Below are 24,009 nucleotides of genomic sequence, written 5' to 3'. Positions count from 1 at the left end.
TGGAGAATGCGCCAGATACAGGGAGAAAGTTCGACCCGCTAAACAAAGTGCCCTAAATCCAGGTTGTGGAGCATTGCAAGATCTCATGTGGACGATTCCATGCCCTGTGCCATTTACGATGGACTGTTATGTGAGGTCCTGTGTGGAGGATGCATCAGACAACAGCCATTCCAGGACCTGCGGGGCTGTGATGCGAGGTCTTGCATCAAAGATGCGTTGTGCAGTGATGGTTCCGAGGAGTTGCCAGGCTGCGCTTTGAGGTCCCGTGTCGAGGAAGTGTCACGCAGCAATGGTTTCAAAGAGCTGTGGGGTCCATCATCGAGGATGGTTCACGCAGCAGCAGTTCTGATGCAGCAGTGCATTTCATTGTGCAACGTTGGTTCTGCTTGGACCACACCTGGGCTGGCAGAGCAACTCCAGGCCCACTTCCAATGGTTCGGGTCTGTGGTGTCACCACTAGTAAGGGGGGGGACTCATTTCAGACAGAGTCCAGGTACTGAGTTCAATGTGGTTGGAGCCTTTTCTCTCTCTAATGCTCAGATCAGGAGGCTTCTGAGTCTTCCACAGTCCCAGTGGTGTACTGAAGAGTTGGATTGGAGGGTCCAACATTTATCCTTGTTGGCAGCTCTGAAATATGTTAAGGTTCTAGAGGTTTTCACCTCTAGAGGTGTTTGGAATCTCCTGCCTCCATGCCGGGCCCCCTTTGTAAGTGTGCTGGAGAATAGCCTTTGCGATGTGGAAGTGTGGTAAGTGATAGCTCCTGCCCCCTTATCAAGTCAGAGATGGCCCATCTTGCCAACATCTAGTCCCCCTTTGTCTCACTGTCTGTTAGCAATACACAAAGAATAACTACCAGCTACATCTAGTCATGAGACCTAGGATACAGACTGCAGGCACCAAAAGTTTAGGAGAAGAACATTGCCAACTCTCTAAAAGTGGCCCTTTCAGGATTGTCTCTTAAAATACGACTTTACTATTAAAGAGGGTTGTATCTTACAATTCTTTAGACACCAAACTCCATATTCCGACCTTCTCCCAATTGAAAGTTATCACTTAGGAAATGTGATAAAGTAACCCAGAGTTATCCTATGGGAGAGGCAGGCCTTGCAGTAGTGAAAAATGAATGCAAGAGTTTTTCACCACCAGGACATATAAAAGTTAAAGTACATGTCAAAATTTTAAATACACTTCACCCTGCGGCCTATTTAGGGTCTATACTGGGGTGACTTATATGTATTAAAAAGGAAGGGATGGGTTTCGCAAAAGGTTTATTTTGCTAGGTTGAAATGGTAGTTTAAAACTTCACTCACTGGATGCAATTGCAGACCTGAGATTGTTTAAAAGGCTACTTAAGTGGTTGGCACGAAAACTGCTGTAGGCCTTCTAGTAGCATTTCATTTACAGGTCCTGGGTGCATGTATTACCAATTTACTAGGGTATTGTGAGCAAATTAAAGGTGCCAATTGGGTGTAAGCCAGTGTAACTTTTTTTTAGTGAGTGAGTACACGCACTTTAGTACTGGTCAGCAGTGGTAAAGTGCATAATGTCGTATGGCCAACAAAAACGGGATCAGCAAAAAATGGAGGAGTAAGACAAAACATTTGGGGAAGACCACCCTAAGACTGACATATCTAACAGGGACCAAGGAGAATTTAAGGCAGATGAAGTTCTTCTACTTTCTTGCTTAGTGGACAGATGTTACAATGCCCACAAGGGTAATGCCCAGGAATAAGGGGAACATTTCCTGCTGTTCTCAATGTGTTTTGTTGTGAAAATGTTCAAGGCCTGGTATGGGCTAGTGAGTCCTTTAGTGATCTTCTCCATGTACATGAAAACATTGGTTTTACCAATGGCCAGATGTGAGGATTCTCCAATGTTTATTGATTATTTTCCTCAAGTGATTCAAGTGTGCCCCATATGTAGTGGCAGAAATCAATCTGCCTTAAGTATTTAAAATGATTGAAAAAAAATTAGTGCGAGGGTTACTTAGGGTGCTTTTTATAGCTCTATGATCATCTTGTCAGGATACTCCTTCTCCCTAAGTTTGCTTGCTAGTAGGCCCGAATTATGTTTACAGTCTTTTTTTCAGTGCAGTTTCTCCGAAGTCGGAGAAACTGGTCAATTAGTAAGTTGTGTCTCAGTGTTTGAATGCAAAATTGTCATGCCTCATGAACTTGTTCCAATCTGTTGGATTATAAAAGGCCTAACATTTCAGAGTGTTTTCATACGCTTGTATAAGTAGGTCTAAGAACAAAATCTCTTTTTTACACATTGTCATTGTGAATCTTAGGAATTTATTCCTGGTATATATCCAATTCATGAAGTCCAGGGTGTCTGTCTCGCTACCTCGCCACATAAAAAGAAATCAGCTATATTACGTTTCCAAACCCTGATGTTATTAGACAATGGATTTGAATGGCTTAAGATGTGTGTTATTCAAAATCATGAACATATAGACAGTCTATGCTGGGGGCAATTGTACTGCCCATTGAAGTACCATGTACCTGTAGATAGAACTCATCGTCAAATCTGAAATAATTCCTAGTCAGGCAATCTGATACAAACTCCACTTTAGGGATTCAATCTCATTCTGTCCTTTGGAAAATACCTTTAGTGACTCCTCTAGGGAGATGCTTCTAGACAGAACCTTTACGTCCATAGTCAGGAATATTGGGGGTTATTCCAACTTTGGAGGAGGTGTTAATCCGTCCCAAAAGTGACGGAAAAGTGACGGATTTACCACCAGCCGTATTACGAGTCCATTATATCCTATGGAACTCGTAATACGGCTGGTGGTATATCCGTCACTTTACCGTCACTTTTGGGACGGATTAACACTCCTCCAAAGTTGGAATAACCCCCATTGTCATTATCTGGATTAAGTTCAACAACCTCAACAATGTTAAGGATATCTTCAGTGTGTTTGACATATGACAGCATTCTTGATACAAGGGGTCTCAAGAAATGGTCTAAGAACTTTGATAGAGCTTCCAAGGCCCATTCTATGCTTGAAACAGTTGGTCCTCTTGATGGGGCCATTCTGCATTTTTAGCATTTTCAGCTCCATGCCACATCTAAGACCTTTTGCATTTTGTCCCACCTGGTTGAATCTCCCTGTCTGAAGTTTACCTACATATTGTACATTTGTCACTATCTCCTATAATATAGAGACACATACAAGTAAGAACTCAGGACATACAGCAGTTTCTGAGTGGTATAAAATCATATTTATGAAGCAACCAGTGTCATTTTTAACAATAGAATATGTAAAACAAATAGTTTTAATAAATAGGAATACATACATGACAGATAAACTCCTGCTAGACGAGTTGAATGATCATTACCCAAATAGTTTTTGAGTAGTGCTTCACAATGGGATCTAGTAAAAATGTACAAATACAACAGAAAAAATATGCTAAGGTCAAGTAAAAGACCTTTAATTTATGGTATTAGTGGGCGATCCTCTCCGTGTTTAACCTTAAACAGTTTTTTTTTAAATAAGGACATATATATATAGGTGTGTATGAGAGGAAACACACTAACATGCTCACTAGTAGAGCATTTTTCATGCAGTGAAGTTTGGCACAATGTTCACAACCTCACAGTGTTACCAAACTGAGATGTGAAGTTTGACTCACAGCTTGTGATCATGCAACAAGTGCACCTGAATATATGCAATTTCCACTCGTTAGGGGCGAGTGCTTTTTAATCTTTATGGATTGACTCATTTCCTTTACTTTTGTCCTTATAAACAAAAGAAAAAGGGATCTACCAAAGAGGAAGAAAAGGAAAGGGATAGAAGCAATAAGCCTCATGATGGTGCATGACACAAGTGTGGAGACAGGCAGGGATTATAGGAGCCCTGATGAAAGCCAAAGACCTGTATGGGGTTTTAACATGGCCAAAACATGTTGCCATGATTTTTTGGATAGATGAATCATTGTATTTCATCAGATATCCAATATACATGGATTTTAATCATATCTGGGGGTGCCGACAATAAACAACATTCCCCTGGGTATGCCTCAAGCTATTTTCATGATGTATCTGGATCCCTGCTGTAATCCAATCCAAGAACTCCCAGCACTGGTTGAGTCCACCAAGGTGTTATTTATCTACTGATGTGTTGAAAATCACCTCTGTGATAGACCTGCACCATGTATGCTTCTGGTGTCTCAAGCGCGACCACAACTGTAAGGCATGCGCCGACTGATACACCATGAACCTGTAGGCTTTGAGGGAGCGAACCCTCATGCTCCTGACGGTTTCACATGCGATGCCGTGATGATCCAGATCCCGGTCAAGAGGATGGTCCCAAGATATTCATCACACTCGAAATTGCTTGGCTACTCGGGTAAGTTCCACCTCCACAAAAAGAAGTTGTTGTCAAAGAGGGCTTCAAATACACCTCATCCATTGGCGGATGAGATGATCAGGATAGGTTTTGATCATCGTCCAAAGGGGTTACTTCCTCCCCATTGTGAATACCTCTTTCCACATGCCGCCAACTTACAACAGGCTGACTGAGGATCACCTATCCCTTCTCCCCCAGGAAGTGACAGCTTTCTTGGCCAAGGGAGCCACAGAGTAGGTGCAGAAGCCAGAAGCAGATCATCAATATTTTGCCCGCTACTTTCTGGCACCCAAAAAGGACAAATGCCTTCGTCATATCCTACACCTGCCCTGTCTCAGTTTCTTCCTCAAGAAGAAGTTCAAAAATGCTCATGTTTGCTCACATCCTGTCTTCCCTGGACCCTGGAGACTGGATGGTAGCATTGGACTTTCAGGATGCCTGTTTCACATCCCTGTTCTGCTTGGCCACAGACGATACTTGCGGTTCACAGTAGGCCACAAGCACTTTTAGTTCACTGTGCTACCCTTTGGCCTTACCAGTGCCCCTCCGGTGTTCACCGAGGTGAGGCGGGGTTTGCAAGTCATCTACGAAGATCAGGGGTGCCAGTCTTCCCCTATCTCAACGTCTGCCTGTTGAAGGCAAGCTCACCCCAGGTGTCGCTTCCCACCTCCAGACCACGGCAGACCTCCAGCACTCACTGGTATTCACTATCAATGTGCTGAAGTCACGCCTAAATCTCTCTGAGATGGTCCCCTTCATCGGAGCTGTTCTGAACGTGGTGCAATTTCAGGCTTATCTTTCCGAACGGCGAGTCCAGGATATTCAGGCTATGATACTGATGTTTCACCCTCTATCCTAGAGTTTGGCCAGATTGACACTGAGGCTGCTAGGACTCATGGCTTCCTGCATCCTGCTGGTGACACATGTCCTCTGGCCTATGCAGGCTCTGCAGTGGGACTTGAAGTTCCAGTGGGCGGAGATCAAGGAAATCTCTCCTACATAGTCCAGATCTCAGAGGTAACTGAGAAAGACCTAAAGTGGTAGCTTACGAACCACGATTGGGTCAGAGGCAGACCCCCCCTCTCCCTTCAACAACCAGATATGACAAATAGTGACACATGTATCACTCCTGGGATGGGTTGGCAATCTGGGAGAGGTGGAGATCAGAGGACTCTGGTCTCCAAAAGAATCTAGAGTCCACATCTTTCTGTTGGTGCTTCAGGTGATCCGATTGACATTGCAAGGCTTTTTACCCTCCAAGAGAAGACTAGTTCAGGTGTTCACAGGAACACCGCCGGGATGTGGTACTGCAACAAACAGGGTAGGGTGGCTTTGTGGACCTTTTGTCAAGTAGCCCTGCATCTCTGCCTGGAATGTCAGGGCATATCGCTGGTGGTTGAACACCTGGCAGTCTCTCTGAACGCCAGAGCGGACAAATTCAGCTGAAGATGCCTAGCATTTTATGAATGGTGTCTCTACCCAGACGTGGCGCAAGGTTTCTTTCAGCAGTGGGGAGAACCTTGGTTAGATCCATTTGCCACCGCCAAGAACAGACAATGTCCACAGTTTTGCATGCTGGAGTTTACAAGGCTGCTCACTTGGAGATGCTTTTCATCTCGAGTGGAGCTCAGGCCATGTATATGCCTTTCTGCCAATACCACTCCTGCCCAGAGTTCTGGAGAAGATCAGGAACAACCTGTCTCAAGTCATCCTTGTGGTTCTGGATTTGGCACAGAGAGTCTAGCATCCCGAGGTCTTGAGCATGTCATGGACCCTCTGATCAGACTGCGGCTGCCCATTTGGAGAATCTTCTGTAGCAGCAGCATGGTAGGATCCTCCACCCGAACCTGTCCACTCTTTGCCTTCTTGCGTGGAGATTGAGCAGTAACTGTTGTCAGCTTTCAACCTTCCTCGTGAAGTCTGTGATGTCATCTTGGCAGCTAGGCTTCCCTCCACCAAGAGAGCATATGCCTGCCGTTGGCAAATATTCATGGCATGGTGTGCAGAAAAACAAATTGTTCCCCTTTCTGCCCCTCTTTTTCAATTCCTTCCTTTCATTCTCTCCCTTGCCCAGCAAGGATCTGCTCTGGGCACTCCTAAGGGACATCTCTCTGCTATCTCTGCTTTTTTGCGGTTGCCTGATCAGCCATCTCCCTTCAAGTCCCTTGTTCTACATAGGTTCTTGAAAGGTTCACAGCATCTTTTCCCCTAATGGGACCCTAATTTTGTTTTGACTTTTCTGATGCGCACTACCTTTGAGCCACTACATAATTGTGTCAAGGTTTCACGCAGTTCTGAACAGGACTCTGGTTGGGGCACCCCTTGAGGTCACAGTATATCCCAAAGAGGTAGTGTACTGGGGCAGAAGAGCAGCTAAAGGCATACATGGGAAAGGACAGATATAGATAGGCACAGGAAACAGGAAAGTAAAAGCAGAGCAACCTTAGTGTGAACAAACAGGAAACGGATTACTAATGGACAAACATACTGGGGTTACCATTAAGGTTGTACACAGGGTAGGGCTCAGAACTTCCCACAGCAACAGGGAATGTCAATGCCTCTGTGCAGATTGCTCTTACAGATAGTCACCCCTCAAGCCCCATAGAAAGGAGGTAGCAGAAGTGATTCTGTCTCTGGACCCTTAAAGCACAAACAAAGATTGTATTTACATACACAAGACAAGCCCTTGTGGGTCCAGCTGGAAACACAGTGGTAATTCCTGAAAAAACAGCAATAGCACACTGTCACTGTTAGGCACTAAAGACTACGTATAACACTAGACAAAGGATGGGGGCTGGAATTGCCTCCTGGAAACCAGGTGCCAATCCCAGTACAAAGGAAAACACTTATACACAGATGAAGACTGATAGTACACTTACCAGACACAAATACCCAAGAGGAAACGGAAACAGAAGGAAGAAACAAGGTGGCAGAGGCAGGAACTTGGAACAGACTCAGGCTGAATCAAAGGCAGGAATAGGACTGGAAAACAAAGCACAAGCTCTGGCTGGAACAAGCAGAAACAGGAACGGGAAACAGAGAGCAGGCTCTGGCTGGAACAAACAAGAACAGGACTGGAATACAGGGAGTTGCAACACGCAGGAAACAGGACTGGGAAACTGAGAGCAGGTTCAGGCTGAAACAAGGCAGGAACAGGGCTGACAAACAGGGAGCAGGCTCTGGAAGAAACAAACAGGAACAAGGCTAAGAGACAGGGAGCATACTCTGGCTGGAACAAGCAGGGACAGGGCAGAGAAACAGAAAGCAGGTTCAAGCTGAAACAGAACAGGAACAAGACTGGAACACCATCCAATAAAGGGTCTGGAACACAAAGGTATCTAACTCCAATGCACAATGAGGATCTTGAGGAAATGGCTGCTTATAAGCAGTTCCAGGCTGCAGCAAACCCCAGGTGGAATCACATGACTTGGCTGCACAGGAGAGGTCTCAGGTGTGTGTCGTTTCAGACACTCCAAGTCCTGGAGGAGAGAATCCAGTAAAAAGGAGCAACTGGACTTTTCCAATAGAAAACAATGCATAGCAGAATCCAGGCTTTCCTGACTACCGGGCTGTGCATTATGGGATTTGCAGTCCCAGAAAGCAAATGTAATTCTACAAAAGCATACCATAGCGAAAAAGGAAACAAATGGGAGTCAGAAAGGGAGTCTAGATGAGTGTTCAAGGTGATTCCCAGGCTACAGACAGACTCTTTACAGCGCCTCCTAGAGATGGGACGACAGAGTCGTAACAAATTGCCTTCTCAAGCTAATGACTATCAAGATGACATTCCTTAGGGCAATAACATCTGCCCGGAGGGTCAGTAAGCTTCAGGCTTTATCATCCAAGCCTCCTTAGCTTTCATCTATCCTGATAAACTGGTGGTTTGCATACAGGCCTCTCTGCTCCCCAAAGTGGTCACTCCTTTTCCCATTGACCAATCCATCGCCTTGCCTACTTTTTACTCTCTGTCTCATCCCTCTGCCGAAGAGGAGCAACTCCACCATCTGCACCCAAAAACAGAGTTGTTGTTCCACTTTGACCGCTCACCAGAGTTCCAGGTGAACGACCAACTTTTTGTGGGTATATTGGAGGGAAGAAAGAACGTGCCATGCAGAAGCAGACCACCTCCAGAAGGATTGCACTCTGCATAAAGATCTGCTACACACTGGCCAAGAAGCATAATCCTGAGGGTTTGCAAGCTTGTTCCAACAGAACTAAAGCTGCGACCACTGAATTAGCATGCAGCATTTTAGTCTTGAACATTTTCCAGGCAGCAACACGGGCCTCATGGCACACATTTATGAAACACTACTGCCTCGACAGTCAGGTCCATCGGGATGGCCATTTTGCAGGACTTTCTCATCTGAAATGGTTCGCAGACCCAACTCGGTTTCTATTCTAAGGTACGGACTCCACAGTTAGAGGTCACTATCAGATGAGCAAGTTAATTACCTTTGGTAACGTCTTATCTGGTAGAGACTATATTTAGCTGCAGGTTCCTTACCAAACTGCCCACCTGACCCACACCGTGAACAGATTTCTAGGGATATGGTATCTTCCCTTTCATGTCCCTAGATTTCCACACCTGTGGTCAGTGTTCTTCGTGGCCCTGCACTCCTGGCGTGGAAAGCCCCCCCAAAAAAACTGATACCAGGGCACCTGGGTGGTGCGTATACAGGCACAGTGGGCCAACAAAAGCACTCCTTAGAATGAAATATCATCAGATACAAAAATTTATTATTGTATTCAATTCAGCAGATTTCTCTCCTTTGTTACATCTGGTTACAAGCAGATTTTGCTGTCTGCCACAGCACAGGTCAACAAGGAATAAATACACTGAGTAGCCTTCGGGACAGGCTCTTTATCCCATTTTATTTTTGAAGTAGTTTTCACACTTGCATCACACCATAGCAGTACTATGCAGCTTTATATTTCGCAGTGGTGACCAAAAAGTGAGTCATTCTTCAGTACTGCCTTTACAATATATATATATATTTTAAATATTTGTATTGTTTTGTTCTTATACATTAATATGCAACACCATTTATAAAACATTCAACCATCGTAGCATGCACACTTAAGTTGTTTAAAGTGATCATCATTGTTGTGAAGTACAGTTGTTGCTACAGAATGCGTTCCTTCTCTCTGCTGTGTGAAAGTCAAATTCAGCAGCTGTGTCACCTAGTTAAAAAATAGTTAAAAGTAATGTGGAAAATATATTTTTTTTTTAAACAGAGAACAATGTGGAACATGGGGGAATCAAACGATGATGCCAAACAGAAAGCTGGCCTTAGCTAGGAGTAGAGAAGTTAAGGAGATCTGGTGGGCATATATTTGCTGACCATTTGTGTGTAAGGAATAGCCCAAAAAGAGGGCCTGTGTCTGCAGGCAGGTGGCAAGCTGCTCTAGCACCTTAGTGCAGAAAAGGGTAGGAGCACGGGCAATTGCAGAGTGCCGATGTGGAGTGTGAGGTTATTTCAACGCCCCTTGAAATCTGTGAGTGCGCTGTAGGGGGATTAGGTATCGTCCTTAGGGAGGGCCTTGAAGTTGGTGACCAGACCATCCCAGTCCAGTGACAGCAAGCACTTTTGGAGCCCTCTGGCTCCCTCGCACTTGAGGGCCATACCTTCAGATTCAGACGACGAGAAAACCGAGCTGCACCATCCATCTGCTGATGGGGAAGGGGCACTGGTTTTCCAGCAGCGAGTAGTACGGCTTATGGCCAGCAGTATGGCTAAGTCCAAAAAATGAGTCAAGGCTTTGTATTGTTTAGGATGTTTGAATAGTCTCAGTGCACATACCTCCCAGATGGGCAATTTGCTGAAGCCAGACAGTTGTGTCATTATAGCCATCCAAAAAATGGTCAGCGCAGTGAATTCCCAGAGCATGTGTTGCAGGTCTACAGTTGCACACCTGCACCCTAGGCAGGAGGCATCTGCCCCTGGGAAGAATTCCTTAATCTTTGCTGGGGTTAGGTAAGCTCTGTGCAAGATACAGAATCTCATTACTTTAAATCTAGAATTTTTGGATACAGTAATGAGGAGAGCTAGTAAGTTCTCTACCAAGTTCCATTTATTGCACAGCGCCTCCGGGGGAACAAAGTATATGCTGTAAGTGCTTTAGTTATACACTTGAGTAGGTGACATGCAGTGCCCAGTTTTATGTTGATGGTAGCACCTCGTGTGGTGAGGGCTTGTCAACTGTAATATACCAGTCATGCACAGGGTATGACTCTGTGCGTTATAGGTCAAGAATTGGCCCAGCGGGACCTCGCATTGGTCCACGAGTTCCTTGAGGTTTAGCAGCTATTATAGCAAGAGTTCCCTGAGGATTTCTATCCCAAGGGTGTGCCAGTGGACGAGACTGGCTTGTGCCTCCCCCACCTCAAGTGATGTATGTCTGAAAGGGGTGTCCGCCGGTGCATGCGGGAGCATCAAGACTGTGAGCTGTAGTGCATACCGATAACATTGGTGGTTACTGGTGGGCAATTTGTATCAGCCGAGATGAAAGGTAAGCAGAGTAGGCCACAGGGCAGCTGCAGTGATGGAGCACTCTTGAAAAGGGCCATGGCTATTGTTCTGTTGAAGTGTTGTCCAAGCATGTGCCCAAGGCCCATCAGCAAACCCATTGGAGCTGGGAGGCAAAAAAGTAATGCTCAAAGTTAGGCACTCCGAATTCGCCGGCAGCAGTGTGTTGCTGAAGCTTAACTATATCCACTGACGCTGAACATTGTGCCTGATCAGGTCACCCAAGAGAGTGACAGGGATGCTGAAATATGTAGTAGTCAGATATAGTGGAAGACTGGCAAAGAGTGTGTCCTGTCCCTCAGAAGGATGTCCCATGTCTCTCTGCAGCTGTGCAGCCGGATACCCAGTGGCTCCATAGGGAGAGCAAAAAGTAGCACAGAGAGAGGGTATCCCTGTCTGGTGCCCCTGTAAATGGCTATAGAGTCTGAGATGTGATGTCCCACATGAACCCACACTGATGGACGAATGTAGAGCAGCTGAATCAATTTAAGGATGCACCTGCCCAGTTGCTGTATCAACTCGAAAAGGTAGCTCCAACTAAGGGAATCAAATGCTTTTTCCAAGTTGAGCACCAAACATACAGACCTGGGGGAGGCAAGAGGCCAGCATTGCATTTACAACATAAGGTGAAACTGTGGGTTATTCAGAGCTGTGTTCTCAAAATATTTCTAGCAAATGGAGGTACTGGGAATAGAAGCTACAAGGACCATGCCTATTTCCATGCCCACTTCTTTTGTGAAGATAAATGGCAATTCTAAGGAAACACAACACATCACTGTATGATGTAAACCCAGGGCTTCTTGGCTATGCAGCTAAATTTTGGCAAAGCTTCTCTTCCAACAGTGTGCATTAGGGGCTACTTGTTTTTACTGAAATGAAGATCAGACGACATGTGTTGGTAGGCAGCTTCAACATACAGCACACCAGCAAAGGTTCTCACCATCAGTTGGTGATTTCTTGGCTAAAGGTCCACTGAAAGTCACTTTCAAAAGACAAAAATATAGGCGCGGATCTTCCTCAATGAGGGATAAGGGCTCTTCTTTCTAAAGCTTTGGTGGGCATGCAACGCTAAGACATATAGCGATGATCAGTGATACCCTATGATGAAGGGGATAAGAATGCTAAAGAAGAAAAACAATGGGATACTAACTCCAAATGACCCAGGATTGCTGCACACCGTGATGACAGGACCACCCACAGTACTCTTTCTGAAGCCCACTCTACAAGGCTTTGTGGCCCACCAATACTGTTGCATCCACTGCCTAGAGTAGTGGGGGCTACATGGGGACCTGTGAATAGGACGGGCGATGTGGCAACTGCAGTTGTGGTGCAAGAATCAGTGACAGCCTGACTCCCTTGCAAAGCAACCTCATGGCAGATACCTTTAAACCATCACTGCCCATATGGAGGCCGGTGAGGGAACAAGACTGAATCAGCCTAGCATTCCCTACACTGTCATACTAGCTGACTGAAAAGAGCTTGCTCCCAACCACAGTCTACGCAATCTTTCCACCCTGCTGAAATACTGACATAACCGCCTGGAGTCCAACTAGCTCCTGGTGACTAACTTTGGTCAGCACTTGACGGCAATAACTGGGGGCCCTTCCTACAACATTTGCAGACACCCTGAGCCTCTTATGGACAATAGGGAGGGCAATAGCCCGCCTAGGAATCTATGTGTGTGATCTTGGCTACCCCTTTTTCTTTTCAATAAAGCCCAGATGCTCCAGAAAGCCTAAAAAGCTGAACAAAAGTTGTGCTCGCCTTCCTTGCGGGGCTTCACACTAGAAATTGGACTGTTTAATACTCTGGACTGCTTACTCCCTCGGCTCCCATTTAGCTTGGCACATAGCATAGATGGCAGCAGTTCTTACCACAGTGAAGCCTAACTCAGTTCTTCTATGATCACAGACATCCTTATTGATCTCTGTTGCTTTGCTCCCTTCCTGAGCCTCCCATCACCACTGTACTCCCTGCAAGTCAAACTGTTTGCAGAGGCAGTGGCAGGTGGGAATCAATGTATGCCTATGGATCCCTGAGTTCTCATCTGTGGTTTCTTTGATAGAAGCTTTGGAAAATAAACTGTCTGACATGTCAGCTGAGATCAAATCAACCTAAATTCATACTGCAACTTTCAAGAATTGATTGGGGGCATCAGAGAAGCACATAGAGGAACTACAAACATCATTTGATGCTCTACCTAACTAGGGCTTGGAGTTCTGGCACACATGCAACAAACACACAGACCTCGAATACAAGTCAAGAAGCAACCATGTTCGCTCCTGCAAGAGGAATTGGAATAGGGAAAAAGGGATGGGTTCTTGGCTTCACTCCAACCTCAGTTTCTCGAAATTGACTGTTCCCCAATTCTAGACTTGCAAAGAGCCCACCACATAAGATCAAGAAAACAGGGATACCCTAGTTGGCCACACCCAATGACTGCATGCTTTCTTAACACAGACAATCAAAGTAGGTCATCCAAGCCGCCAAGAAACATGGCCCTTACTCCTGTGAAGGAAATGCTATACATAGGTCAGCTGATTTCTTGTTCAGTACTAATGTAAAGAGGAGGAATTTCTTGTCATTGCTACCCACACTGAGAAAGACAAACTTTAACTTTGGTGTCCTGGAACCAGAGAACATTACACTATGGGGACCTAGATTAATTTGGAATGCATTCTGGATATGCTGAAATATACCTAAATGGAAAATGAAACTGGTCATTCCTAGAACGCTAATATGGTAGGTCAACCAGCCTCACCTTTTACATTCATAGAAAGAAGATCTGAATAGAGTAGTTGAAACACTGGAGCTAGACAGGGACAAGACAGGTCACCCGTGAAAACAACAATGGAACCGATGACTAGAAAGAACTCTAATTAAAGCTTCAGATCTTCTTGATCTGTGTTCTACAATCAGATGTATTTTTGCTGTTAGCCAGACCCAGTTTAGTTAAGAGTGGGTTGACAGGATTATGTCGACTATAAAAGACATGTTGCATTTAAATGCCCTTCGCGGAACAAACTGCATAGAATCAATATTTTATAGACACACAAAAAAAGCCCTAGACATGTAAGCTGCTGTGTGGAAAGAATTCACTTGTATGCCTACAAAGCAAAAACATTTGTTGTAGTCAAATTCTACTAAAAGTTTTTTTTCTGTAGCCCCAAGTGTCAGCAGTCATTAGCTGGCACTTGGAGCTTTAAAACTACATCTGCAAAACATGATTCACAAGCTCTGAAAATCAGATTTCAGAAAACATATTTATTCTTTGCAAATAACCAAGTAAAGTGTTCTAATTTGTTTTCATCCTATTAAAAAAAAAAAAATCAGCACACAGAAGTACAAACATTGGGCTTTCACAACTACTGAAATATATTTTTGGAAATGTTTGCACAGTTGACTTAGCTATTTAAATGGTGTGTGTTAGGGAGAACCTGACAAAATCCTGGAACTCTGCAGTGAGAAGGAAATTTAATTGTAAGATATACTGACTTTTGACCTCTGTCTCTGAACACAAAGCAAATGCAGGTGTCTTTATTGCTCCTCTACTTTCTGACTGAACAGAACACCTGTTCTTTGTCAACTCACCAGAAGAGGTGAATAGGTCCTAAAAATAGCTTGACCTGATAAAATATGACTCACCATAATAAGTGGGTGAGTAGATCTTTCGAGGACTGCTTAAAATATGTAGGATTTGTTAACCGCTAATTAGCTTATTTAACTTTCTTATAATGCCATAGTATATGGGGCAGAACATACACCTGTGGCATAGAAAGTGGAATTTCACCTGTGGACTGAAGCACTCAGTGTATCATCCATCCGTGCAAGATGGAAACGATTACATGGTATCAAGCCTGCAGTGTAGCCTGACTGCTGCAGTTTAAACCTGCAGCCCTACTTATCAAAATAACCCTTTTGACAGGAGAAAAACGTTCTTTTACTTATTATTAATTCACCTCCATTTAGGCCTTGTAGCCCACAAGGTATGGCACATAATATTTGAAAATGGGACATGACTCTGCACTGATAAACCCCTAAAAGGTGTTTTCACTATGGAAGGTCCTATCTGTCCTATCAGAAAACTAGAGTACTGATTAAAATACTAATTCTGTGACTCTGATTTGGGACCAGCTACAAAAACGATTCAGTCCCTCTTTTTAATATTGATAATATTTATTAAAAGCCCAAGCCAATAGTGAAGCTTGAATTGTAATAAAAATTTAGGAAAAATAACTTTTAGAAAGCTACATTTTCCCTGCCTGATGGTCCTGGAGCCTAATTACATTAGCCCTCTAACTGATGTTTATCAATTGCTTGACCTTAATGAGGTGTGAAAACTACTCCCAGAGCAGGGATAAGGGCCTGGGAGTGAGAAGGTGTTTTTTGCCCCATGGCATGAAGACCAATTGGGGAGGGCCTAGGAAGTTAGTAACTTCAAAGAGGCCTGCCCTGCCACAAGTAAACTTCAGGTGACACCTGGAAATCCCCAGGTTTTGTTCCTGTGGTCGAGCTGGTAGCAAGCTCAGTTTGGGGAAAGGGTGGCTACACCCAGAATTGGCTTAAATGACCGCAGAGCTGGGGGACTGCTCATTACCCTGGCCATACCTCTAGTTGGCACACCGGTCATGCACAAATCCCCATCTTGGATTTTGGGACTAAGGTGCACTATTGGATTGATTGTAGTAGGGCACACAGGAACTTCTAAAAAAAAAGTGTGTAGGGATTCTTTTGGGAACTTTTACCCTATTGGTTGAGGAACAGCCAGGAGTCGCACCCACCCACCTGCTGGTGTCAGGCATAAATGTAGAACCTCAAGGGACCATCCTCCTGACACTTTCTGGAGGAATCAGAGGAGCACAGAGGAAGAACTGCACTTGTTGTTTGAAACCCGTTAGGTGAGCTGAAGGGCTGGATCTACTGCCACATTTACCAAGGACAGAGACGTGGACTGCAAGGGTCAGCTGACTGACCTCCTGCATGGCTGCAGGGACACAAGCTTCAAGAGGCGTTTTCCCTGAACTGCTTAGCTGACCAGTGGCAGTTAGACTTTGACTAGACCCTGCTGTTGCCCGAGTGAGTATTAACCCCTAAGTGCTGTCTATGAGGTCCTGGGACCCTTGGCTGGTTCTATCTGACCTTCTCCCCATGCCTCTGAAAAGTTGGAAATTAAAACATTTTTGGACCTCTTGAGGGCTAGGACCAATTACTCAAGCCAGTTTGCCCAAGGCGCAACTTTGTTGGGTGAAAGAGACATGTTTCTCTCACTTGGAGCTTCTCCACAACAACATATCAATTTCAATGTGCCCTTTTGCAAGAAGGTATCCAGCCTTGTGGAACTCACACAGAAATACCTTGGTATCTAGCCGAGGTGAGGACTTCCGGTCAGTTGACCTGGTCTTAGCCCCAGCCTCAGGTGCAGCAGCAATAGAGTTTTTCTAACTCTGGCTCGCCCTCCTCAGAAATTAAGCTTAGCTCATACAGTTTCCCTTGAAGATCACTACAAGTACCATTTGCGTCCTCTAAAAATCCAGCAATTATGGGACTCCAGAAGCAATGCCCAGTGAAACAGCAACAGGGGCCATCATTTTGCAGCTTTCAACATTTAAGGAACTAACAAACTTTCCTTCGGGTTTGGATTGGGAAGTCATAGACCAAACATCCTGTCAGGTATCAAGCTCTTGCTGACCAGGTCAGGAGCTTGCTCTGCTGAGGTAGTCATACCAGTTTTAGTCAGGCCCTATTTCTTTCAGGACAGATTTCTGGGTGGAATGTGGTCTGCCTTTCAGGTTGATTAAACCATTATATAGTCTCAAAGACGCAGCCCCCCCACCTGGACTCTTTCAAGGACAGGGAAGCCATAAGGGAAGTAAAAGCCAGAGAGGTACATTTATTCAAACCCTTCACTTTATATCTGAAGCAACGAGTATCACAAATCAACATCCCTAAATAAATGTAAATGTGAGTTCATTCAGTTTTACCGAGATGCCGTTTTCTCCAGTTCTTATACCGTTTCCTGAAGATGACGATTTTTCAATCAGTCAGCCATTTATTTTAGACAATGATATGGTTCTAACAATTAGAAAAACACAAACACGAGCCATACAGTTTATGAAGTAATACTAAAGATTTTCAAAGAAATTAAAACCACCAAGGTACACTGCCACACTTAAAAAGCGCAGATTAGCTGAGAGTTTAATTGCTAATGAATGTGGCATTTCCTCTTATTTGGTACATAAAGGTTTTAAAATTTGCCGATGCAAAGATAAAACATAGTGCCAACCAGCAAAATAGGAATATTATTACTTTAGCCGTTTAAAGTACATATACATTACCTTTTAATAGGTTTAATGAGTGACGCCATTCTGGTGCTAGAAAACACACGAATAATGCCTAACAGAAATTTCAGAACCTCCGACCTTAACTATCAGTTTGGCAACTGATCCATGTAAGGAAACACCTCATCATCACACAAAGAATTTAGAGCTATAGAGGGTTTTACCTTCTTGGTAAATACAATGTCTTATTTTTACAAATCTGCAAGGATGAACGTCTCAATGCCTGTTTGGAGAGGAAAATATTCCACTGCTGTATACGACCAAAGTCAGTATGCAGACCTTTTTTAAGTCTGTCTTTCTTAAAACTAACCTGGTCCTTGATGTTTAATTTATTAATATCTAATTACAACAGTAGAGAGATTTTAATTCGATCCCAACAAAGGCAAATCATGTGTAGATCTAATAAGGATTGCCTCTGCTAGGCCATACCTTGATATAAAACCGATCTCACGCCTGATCGCCTGGGTCATCTAGTCAGGCAGACGATTTAATATGCGTTTCAAAGTACGTTTCTTGATGATTTTCCAGGAGACTATATGGTTACAGGCCAGCAGCTCTGCACCATAAAATGTCTGTAAGGCTACCTTACTTTCAAAAGCCAATAAAAGAAAGATAATAAATCTCCCTCTGTGCTTGTGACGGAACTTTGCCAAGCCACCGGAGGTTACCACAGACGGGACAGATACCTACACTCCATGCTATGCCCAGTTAAAGGAGATACAAACGTTCATGCCAAAATGTTCGTAGGAATGTTCTCTCTTCAGGTAATTTCCTCCATGCTGTCAGGAATACTTCCTATATTTCTTCCCAAAAATAAGAATCTATGGCCCATATTCATACTTTTCTAGCGCCGCATTTGCCTCATTTTTTGGCGCAAAAGTGGTGCAAACTTACAAAATATAAGGCCCATATTTATACTTTTTTAGCTCCGCATTTGCGCCGCTTTTTGACGCAAAAGCGGCGCAAACTTTCAAAATACAATTGTATTTTGCAAGTTTGTGCCTCTTTTGCATCACAAAATTATGCAAATGCGGCGCTAGAAAAGTATAAAAATGGGCCTAAATGTATTTTGTAAGTTTGCGTCGCTTTTGCGTTATAAAATGCCGCAAATGATGCGCTACAAAAGTATATATATGGGCCTTTGTTTTTTCAATGTTTACCGCTAAATTAATTGCTTATTAATACAATTCACAGGAAGGCCCAGTACATTTCTATGCTTATCAGTTTGGGTGTAATCCATTATTACTAAATTGTTTGCATATAGTTAATATGGGACAGGGACTCCTCTTTTGTGGAAAACAAAGAAGCAGTTAATTATAAATGAATACGTAAATCTGTCAACTTGTTTGCATATAGTTAAAATGGGACAAGGGCTCCTCTTTTTGTGGAAAACAAAGAGCAGTTTATTTTAGTTTAAGTCGGTAAATCTGTCAAATTGTGGTTTGACGATGTTTGTTTTATTGATGCTGTAAGAGCTCTCTAAAGCCCATCCCTAATATGCTCCAAGATAACAGTACCATCTGTTTCTTGGAGCAGCTGCATGGGTCTGGTTTCTGCAAGAGCCTGGCACTGTGCCGTGAGTACAAAGGCTGTAAAGCAGGGCAGGCGTACACTTAAACGCGCACTAGTTTGTCCTCTGTTCTTAGAGATGCGTTTAGAAATTACCTGGTACAGCTATAATTTGACTGTGACCGATGTGTTACAATATGGTGCCTGAATAGATCTCAGTAGCCGTTTCCAATAAAGAGAGGAATTCAGGAAGTGGGGAAAGGGTGGGTCGGGGGGGGATGTCTGCTTCCATGCATACTCACGTTGTGCATATCAAAGGCATCCGTACTATTGGTGGGAAGAGTTTCATGTGCCATCAGCTTGGGCTATACAGAATTCCAGCAATCCTAACTCGCTGCCATCATTCAGGTGTTGCTTCCAGCGAAAGGTATGGGAATACAGACAAGGCCAATGTATCTTTAAGGTTCTTTCTTGAAATATTTGATGACTCCCTAAACATAACACTCTGGCTAGATATCCCTAAAATACAGATATTCTCTCCTAGATCAGCTCCTTGCAGATTCACTTATGGCTTTGCTGCTGAAAACACCCAAATGAGACCAGAGTTCTGTTCTCGAAAATGCCCTACTTACATACAGTTCTTTCACAGCGCACAGCAAGTGGTTCTAGAAGGAGTCTCTCGAGGAGAAGTGCAGCATGTAACTAAAACCCTTGAGGCCTCCAGGTGTACCCATACCTCCTGTCGTAGGGCTGATACAGCACCTTTTTTCTCGTTAGAAATATCTGCGGCATGCCTATATCCTGGCTTTCATCCTGAACTCCCCCACTGTCCGTTTCTGTGTTTCTCGTCTCAGTCTGTCTCGTTTCCTGTCTGTCATAACCTCGTGTGTCCCAGTGATGCTTAGCTTTTGCCTCTAACTTACATCAATATTCTTCCTGTCTTTCTATCCCTATTTTTCGCTCTGTCTCTTTCTTTCTTTGGTGCCATTTCTAATTATTATGCACTGGTCATGATTTGCAGATTCTTTCCCAATGATTCTTGCTAGGTGTTTATCTCATTTCTTTTGCTGTTCTTAATTTCTCTTTCATTGCTTCTTTGCTGCACCTTTTCTGTATTCGTTATCTCAGAATTGTCCTGGATATCTCACGCTTTTCTAATGACCTTTTCACCTGTGTCTATTTCTTTCAATGTATTTACTCCTTCCTTGTCCATCTGTGCTTTGATCTTCTCACGCATCTTCCTTTGGTCTTTTTCTCTTTCCCACCGAAAATGTCTCCCAATCTTCTTTTCTTTCCTTCTTCAGTGATTTGTGTCTTCTAGCCAGTGTGATGATCAATCAGATAAAGTATATGCTGCATTAATGTGTGTGCAACGTGCAAGACCCATGTTTGAACCTTAACAGTGCCTTTCTTCCCTCCCAAGTTACAAAAAATTTATTCCACTACGCAACAGAAAATATTTATTGATGGACTTTGGTAGCAGCTGGATCAATCATCTTATCACGCTGGACCTCCTACCAGTTAGCCAAATTTAGAAGTTTCTAGAACAGTTTTAAGAGCTGTGTTAAATAAAAATAGCATTCTGTTCATTCACAAGGCAGCTAGTGGCAAGTCAGTTTTTGTTGCATCTTATAAGTCTCCTCTCTCACGTTTTCCCATTGGCCTTTGTCTCTTTTGCAGTCCCTTTATTAAATGCCTCATTGTCTGTTTCCGACATCTTGAACGATGCAAGGAGCTAACCCCCTCACTCTGATTCTAACTCTTAGTCTATTGGTTCCACATTAACTTGATGGCACAGTAACCCCGAAGGCACAAGTCGTTCACAAAATGTTCCTGAGGTCCCTATAAGCACACATTCAAAAGGAAGTTTAGAGATTTAGTGGGGGAGGGGGAGCAGATTTTAATAATAGGCTTGTTAGATACATTTAATTGTTGTGTCAGTAAAGGTCTTATGCCCTACTTAGCAATCAGTTGCACCCACATCCAGTCAACCGAGAGCCATGTGACTGGCCAGTGGTCAACATATACTCTGGGTGGAAGTGCACTGTATACTTTGGGTGTTAAAGTCCATCAAGGCTATGTGTGTGGCTAGAGAAGCAGGGTGGCTCACCTCCAGTGACATCAACGTAGGCTGACCACCTGTGCACTACCTGGGGAAAAACAGCATTAGACAAAAAAGTAAAAATGTGGCTAGATAACACAGCTATTTGCAAGGTGGGAAGATTTTCGACCTCACAAGCAATTTTCACAGCAGCTTATTTTTATCTTTTTCTCCCACTCAGTTTCTCTGTTCTCCTCCCTGTGGTAGACCTTGCCAGTAGTGCTGCTGGGCGAGGCTGAAATGTCCTTGTTATGTAGGGGAAGCTAATTTGATAAATAGGTTAGTCTACAATTTAAGGGGTGCGCTGTTATGCCACAAGTCTTCCAGCATCTTAAACTTTACAGCAAATAGTCTGGCCATGAAGTAACTCCCCCTAAAGTAAGAAATACTTCACAATTTTGAGAACGTTGGTGTGGGAAACTTTCAGAATGATTAGGTCTTGATGTAGTGGGTACCTAGCATTGACCAAATAGCCTGATGCCTTTTAGACCCTTGCAGAGCCCATTCAGAAAAAAGAGAAGGAACAGCCAGTACTTTCACTGCAGAAAAGGTTTCTTGTTCTCAGAGGTTTGCCCAGGGCTCTCCACTACAACTCTTTTCCAATACTTTGTTTCATAACTGTGGGAGACAGTTCCTTGAATAGACTACCATGGACAGTGGAGATTTGGCCTGTGTGTGGACAGCTTGTAACTTGTTAAGAATGTGCTGCCTGATGGCGTTGGTGCTGAAACCGTGGTGGTCTCCTACCCATTATGAGGACTACCATAAAATAATCGGGGTTTCATGGGACGTTTTAGACCTGTTGCTTATTGTGTTGTCTCTCGTTATCTGTTTGTAAGTGAGCTGTTACTGAACTGACCGATTTCACCCAAATTCTGCAACATCAGTAGACAGAAATAGGTAACTGATTTCAACCCACCCCATGCTCTTTCTGATGCCCTGTACCAATTTTGTGTGTGCAATTTTCCATTAATTAAAATCTTTGAAAGAAGACTACTGTATGTTAATTTTGTACTTTTGCAGTATCCCTTTAATGACTATGCTTTTTTACTTCCTGTTTTTCATTGTACCATTTTTTCAAAATTTTCACAGTTTTCCTGTACCTTAGCTTTAAGTAATCTTAGTTGAATTTTTACGTACTTTGTTATTTTAGCTTTTTTTGTTAGTTTGTTTTGGTACCCCCAATCCATATTTCTCTATACATTGCTTTGCTGCCCAGTTCAAGCAGCCAAGTGTCAAAGCTACCCTAATAGAAAACTCATTTCCTTTGTCGGTCCCTTGCAGATGCATAGAGATTGTGAACTCTCTGTCCCTCTGTAGCCTTCCAGTGGAATTCCCTACAGCAGGATAAGGTACTGTTTGTTGGCTCTTTCAAAACCTCCAGCAAATCCTTATCAAAAGAAATAATGGATCTAATAACACAAATGAGTGTTCAAATTAAAAGCACACACACACTACATAAATCATTCAAGAGACACATCAGAGGATTTGGGATTCCGGTTACCCTATTGAAGTGAACTATCATTAGTCTACCTACTAGAATCGTCTTTTTACGGTAATTGGAGTCTAAAATCAAGGAGTCACAAATCAGGTTGCATTTTATAGCACTACAATATTGTATATTAGTGTATTTTGTGATGTATACTTAGTGGCTGTCATACAAACTGACCAAAGGTAAAAGAGGAATGGCTTCCATGGTACAGAAACGAGATTGCCAACTCAGGGGTACATAGCTGCCTCCGGTGGATTATTAGCAGCACTGACACATCAGAACTTGAAGGCGACTGTTATAATTAATGCATGAACAACACGGAGCTTGTTTCTGCGAGATGAACAGTCCCATTTGTGTCGCCCATGATCAGACAGTGAGAACGGAGGCAAGATAACAACAATAGTGGAACCTGATCCACCTTGTCTATCTTATGTGCAAGAATATGGCCAATCTGCGTTTTGTTAATGATCTGGGAGCATAATAAAATAGCACCCAAATCAAAACAAGTAGAGGGTAAGCTATTAGCCACAGGAACAGTGAGGTTTTCCATCTTAGCGAGCTTGTCTCATGGTTTTCATAGAGGCATCACAAAGCCCCCTAAGTCAGGAACAGAATTTTATTAAAGGACTGAGATATTTTTGACGACCAAGGCCTCTGGTCAACCTAAGTTTTGAAAACAGAAAAAACAGAATAATGCTAGACTGCTTGCGAAGGTGATGAAAATTTTAAGATTGATACAATAGCTTGTTTTTTACGATGGTTAGCCATTCTACATTAATTCAATATTTTTTGTGTGAAGAATATAATCTGAGTCATGGGTAAGAAGCGGAATTAGATATAATTAAACACTGTGCTGTTTGCCTGTGGCAATGGGGAGTTTACACTGCTTTTTGTGGGTAATCAGTAGGATTCCTGGGCGTGGTCCCAGAACAAAGTCTGGCCTGTTTGACTTGCATATCTAATAAGCACCTGGTTAAATGTAGAAGGCAGATTCCCTAGACCCAATAAGTGACCAGGTGGAACTAGACTTTAGGAGCACGTGTGATGCATCATTGCTGCATACCATCCACTCCTATTCCAGGCACCTAAACTGATTGTCGAACTAAACCAAACAATGTTTTGGACATTGTAAAAATTGAATTGAGATTTTATATAGGTGAGGTATTGAAAAATGATGTCGAGCCTACACCACGTCCTGTTTCCTTTCCCAGCATACTTATTGCCTTGCAGAAAGTAGCTAGTTCAGCATTTAGACTTCTAGGTGTCTGCAGTCACTTACCTGCCCTTCACACTCTTAGGACAGATCCACAACTGATTTTAGCCATTTCTGTTGTGAACTTTCTTTGAGCGGTGTGGCTTATTAGGAGAAATAGAATCCTCATGTAATATAAAGTCTGAAGTTGCTGGGTAACTGATTGTTGCACCTTGGTTTATTTTTATATTGCCAGTATTTTTTGTTTAATTCACAGTTTTGTTTGTATCATTGTTTGGATGAAGTGCTTTAACGTTGTTGGTTGTACATATGTTTTATAATTATGCATGTTTTATTCTTTTTTAAACATCTGTTTGTATTGTTTTTGGATGCTTGTGTTTTTATGGCCCTGGTGGCCGAAATAAAGCTTAAATGAAATAAAAAATGATGTGAACTAGTATACTGAATATAATAGAAATCCTTTTCTGTATTGGCG

The 24,009-nt window shown here is 43.3% G+C and overlaps 1 protein-coding gene across 2 annotated transcripts in view; it reads left to right on the top strand.

Annotated features, from left to right (window-relative positions):
* Positions 1-24,009, top strand: part of C12H16orf46 (chromosome 12 C16orf46 homolog) — a 62,662-nt gene that overhangs the window by 29,825 nt on the left and 8,828 nt on the right. The window lies entirely within an intron of this gene.

The sequence above is a fragment of the Pleurodeles waltl genome, chromosome 12 (genome assembly GCF_031143425.1).
Source record: "Pleurodeles waltl isolate 20211129_DDA chromosome 12, aPleWal1.hap1.20221129, whole genome shotgun sequence".
Taxonomy (NCBI): Eukaryota; Metazoa; Chordata; class Amphibia; order Caudata; family Salamandridae; genus Pleurodeles; species Pleurodeles waltl.
This window is presented reverse-complemented; position numbering and strand designations above follow the sequence as displayed.